The sequence below is a fragment of the Protopterus annectens genome, chromosome 8.part1, assembly GCF_019279795.1.
Source record: "Protopterus annectens isolate FY-2018-M chromosome 8.part1, PAN1.0, whole genome shotgun sequence".
Lineage (NCBI taxonomy): Eukaryota > Metazoa > Chordata > Ceratodontiformes > Protopteridae > Protopterus > Protopterus annectens.
This window is the reverse complement of record NC_056742.1, coordinates 214820164-214824965: the sequence shown is the minus strand read 5'-3', so window position 1 is coordinate 214824965 and position 4802 is coordinate 214820164. Positions and strand designations below refer to the sequence as shown.

Sequence of the window (4802 nt, the reverse complement as noted above, 5' to 3'; positions counted from 1 at the left end):
AGTGTATTGAGGTAGGTATCACTAATACAATTTGGGGAAGACACATACTTTAGTCCAGTCATCGATAGTCACATTTGCAGTCCTGATCATATTTACTTAACTAATGATGTCCCTGACACTATTTGTAAATATATATATATATGTATATATATATATATATATATATATATATATATATATATATATATATATATATATATCATCTGTATTCGAACTCTGTCTCACCTGTGCTCTGAACAGGAGCTCACTGCTCTTATGCCCTGTGCCACAGAGAAAAGTAAGCAGCTGTCTTTTCCATACAAAGTACTGTCCAAAGTGCCGGGTCTACTTTATGCGCTCGAAACACGAAAAACCCAAATCCGCATAGCGCAACACATAAAGAGCGAACCGTGAATACGTCGAACATACTAAATTTAAAACTAATTTAAAACCTTGAACCATCATAGTCGGCCAACCCACCACCTACACAAACACAATAAAAAAAAAACATACATACACTAACAAAAACCCTACTTCTAACCCTAAAGTAAAGCACCAAAACCCTAGTGCTAACCCTACACTAAACCCCACATACACAACTATCTATGCACTATCCTTAACCCCTCCCTAACCCTAAGGTCTGTAACTCCCGCACAATTCCCCTACAGAGCTATACCCAAACAAACTAACTATTCCACACACATACACTTAACAAAACCCTATACTAAACCTTACATACATTACCTACACAAAACCTTACATAAACTACCTACCTATGCACTTACCTTAACCCCTTCCTAGCCCTAAAGTCCGTAACTATCACACACTTACCTTATGGAGCTATACCGCATATGGGCCAACTATGCGAATTTGATATTTCCACTTTCGCGGTTTCGTTCGTTCAACATATTCGCGATTCGCTCTTTACTTGTTGCACTATTCAGATTAGGGTTTTTTGTGTTTCGAGTGCATAAAGTAGAACCCAAAGTGTCAATGGCTGCACATTACTTCTGCACCTGTTTCTATGGAGGAAGGCACACCAAGTTAAATTTTTCACTTTTTCCTTAAGCAGAAAACTATGTTTCCTCAGTGCTTAACATCACAAAAATGGAGTATGGAAGGCCAACAAATATTTATGTAATAAAACTGTGGACAATGCATTTCAAATATAGACTACAACACGCACATCATACTAGCTGTCAGCAATTTCTCGCATAACATATCTTGCAAGCTTGACTCATGAAACATTAACAACAAACAGATGTATTTTGTAGTTAACTCCAGTCAGGTCAGTTACTGTATGTCCCTATTTCTGCTCAGTTTGGCAATGAACACCAATGGATACTGCTACTCCATGCAGCCTTCCCAATATCATCTTTATAGCCAGGGGTAATAATCTCACAGCAGTGAACTTATGTGTGTGTCTATGTCCAAGTGGGTGTGTGCACAGTCAGATGAGCATGAGTCCAGGTCCTGCTGCCCTTACTCTAGTAGCATTCAGAAGATACTCTTGTAGTGCTATATAACCGACTCCACATCAGTTTTGTACAACCCTCTCAACATCCTCTTCTTAGCATAGACTGATGATGTCATCCTCTAGAAAGTGCACTCTGAGAGTGTTTAGGTCAGACTTCTGTTGTGGAGTGAGCATTAAGCAATGTGTACTGTAGTTTGCATGACTAGATAGATAGGGACATACCTTTCAGCTATACAGCTTGTCACAGAATGTCCAGATTTTTTGCCTCATATTTTTGGTCTGTTTTTTTTTTTTTTTTTTTTTTCATAAAACTGTGGTTTTCTTGCAAATTAGTGGTAAATCATTAAAGACTGAAGTTAAAAATAATGACAGAAAATTGAGTTTCAGAATTTATACCCTTCATAAAATTAATTCTAATACCAAACCTGTCATTCCATCAACTTTCTAAGTTTGTAAGAATAATACTAAAAAAAATCTCTATTTTTGGGCCTTTGTCCTACTTTTATTGGTGGCTTTGTCCAGATTTCTTGCTCTAAGAGGTTAAGATGTATGAGTAGGGATTCTAATCTCACAGCAGTCAACTGGTGTGTGTGTGTGTGTGTGTGTGTGTGTGTGTGTGTGTGTGTGTGTGCAGAGTTCTGTTGGCATCAGCCTACCTACTGCTGTCTTCCTTCAACTATTAGTTTGGAGTTCAATTTAGACCAGAATTCAAGTACAAGCTATGTCAAACACTCCTCCAAACATCTTTTCACCTTACACTGATGACATCCTCTATAAAGTACACCCTGACACTATTAAAGTCAAACTTCTGTGGTGACATTTGTGTTATGTACTGTGTTTGCTAGTTGTGTAATTAGATAGGTAGGGTTCTACTCCTACATCATTCAGCTTGTGCATGTTCCTTTTCAACTGTCTGTTTGGAAACAATGTTATGCCAGGATGCAAGTCCTCACCTATGTCAGACATTCCTCCCATCTTCTTTTCAGCATACACTGATGATGCCATCCTCTATAAAGTGCACTCTGACAGAATGTGAGTTAGACTTCAGTGGTAGTACTTGTCTTAGGTTCATAGGTTCATAGGTTCATACTAGGCTATCTGCCCTGGGGCAATTATAAACCTAGCCCGATTCTGTATGACTTACGCCACCCCTTGATTTGAGTATACTGTGCCCTTTTAAGGTTTAGTTTACTGTGCCTCTGTCTAATAGTGACATGCGAGTAATCCCTGGGACAAACCTACGATCCCCCATCCACTTATCGAGATTCTTCTTGAAGAGATTCAGTGAGGTGCTCTGCCTCACATGAACTGGAATTCTATTCCAGAGTGAAGGGAGCCTCTGGGTTATGAACCTGTCCCTCCAGCAAGTTCTATTTATTTCTGTGCTGAGGTTCAAGTCCCTCGAGCGTGTGGCTCTAAGGGATTTAGATTTACTGAGGTGGAGCATGTCCATTAATTCTGGATTTGACATAGCTTTGTATGTCAGGCATAGATCGCCTCGAAGTAGGCGGTATGCAACTGAGTAGAGCTGGAGTTTTTAACCGAGCAGCATATGGCATCTGTTTGAGACCCTTGATCCTCTTGGTGAGATACTTTTGGGGTCTTTCTAATTGCTGCAGGTGTCGGGTAAGGTACATCCCAAAAGGGGCATTGTATTCTATGATGGGCCTGATGAGGGATGAATAAAGGCACGATTACCTCTCTTGATCTAGATGTGAAACCCTTCGTGATGAGGTGGGCTATGTAGAAGGTCTTTCTAACCACTTTGGCAATGTGGTTTTCAAAGGAGAGATTGCTATCAACTTGGGTCCCCAGGTCCCTAATAACTTTCTCTGTACTTAATGGGTTTCCGCCTATGTGGTAATTTGTGGGCACATTGTTTTTGCCAAAGGGTATGACTATACATTTTTTGGCATTTAGCTTTAAACCATGGCGCTGGCACCAGTTATCTATCTCTGTGAGACCTTTTTGAAGGATGTTTGTGTCAGCTGGAGAGTTGATTATGGCACCCAGTTTGCAGTCATCTGCGAACCTGGTGAGCCATAGTCCTCCCACGTTTGCCTGTTCCTTGGAAAAGTATATACCGAACAAGAGTGGTCCCAGGACAGAACCCTGTGGGATGCCACTTGTGACCGGTTTCGAGTCTGACATGGCTCCAGCAACTCTCACTCTGTGGGTTCTGTCTTTGAGCCAGTTTGCGACCCATATTGTGACACAGGGGTTTATATTTAAGCTGGATAGCTTATCTATGATGCCCGAGTGGGGTATTGTGTCAAATGCCTTTGCAAGGTCCAGATAGGCTGTGTGGACTACCTTCCTTTCATCTATGGCTTTGGTGACTGTTTCAAAGAAGTCAACCAGGTTCAAAAGGCAGGATCTGCCCTTGACAAAGCCTAACTGGGTAGGATCTAGTGTCTGTAGGTCCCCAATGTCTTTGTTTATGAGCTCCATGATGATCCTCTCCATAGCCTTGCAGACTAAGCTAGTCAGGCTTATGGGGCGATAGTTTACAGGGTCCATAGAGGCTCCACCTTTGTGGAGTGGGACCACTGTTGCTGACGCCATTCTGTGGGCACATATCCTGTAGTGAGGCTGAGATTGTATAGCTGTTTTATTTGAGGGATTAGTTCCTCTTGTAGTTCATGTAGGATGCAACCCGGGACGTCATCTGGTCCCATGGAAGCAGTGTTTTTTGCTTTGGAGAGGGCAGCCTTCACCTGAGCATCTGAGATGTTTGGGAGGCTAAATTATCACAGCGATCTCTTTTATTCATACAGCCACGCACATTTTCATTGATTCCAGCACACCTTACCTTGATTTTTAACATACATGTACACACATGTTCCAGTTCAGATGTTATAACATATGTATTCCCATATCCCAAACTGAATAGTAGGAATCTCAAAAGGTTTCTTTGTTGAAACCCGGGATTGAACCAGGGACCTTTAGATCTTCAGTCTAACGCTCTCCCAACTGAGCTATTTCGGCTCAAAAGCAATGACAAGGGTCGAACCCGGGATACTGTGCACCATAGTCAAAGTACTGAACCACTAAGCCATGACAGTCTTAAATTGTAAGGAATCTAGCTTGTATACCTAGACAGGTATGGTGTTCAAATCTGACCTCAGTCAACTGGTGTGTGGTTCAGTGGTCTACTACCATCATTGTATGATGTTTTGAATTTCTTCTGATTTGACTCCTTCACTTACAGAGAGCGATATAAGTTAAACTGGATAATAATGGCTAAGCTTGTATGGACTCTTGGCCATCAGTCTAGTAATCTCCTATGATCTTATGAACATTAAACGTATCAATGTTGTTGTCACCCACATGTGCAATGTTAAGG

At 41.2% G+C, this 4802-nt stretch overlaps 1 non-coding gene across 1 annotated transcript; it reads right to left on the bottom strand.

Moving 5' to 3' along the window:
- Positions 1-4371: 4371 nt before the first annotated feature.
- TRNAF-GAA lies at positions 4372-4444 on the bottom strand. Its single transcript has one exon. It is a non-coding gene; the product is annotated as a tRNA-Phe (tRNA).
- Between the last annotated feature and the right edge of the window lie 358 nt (positions 4445-4802).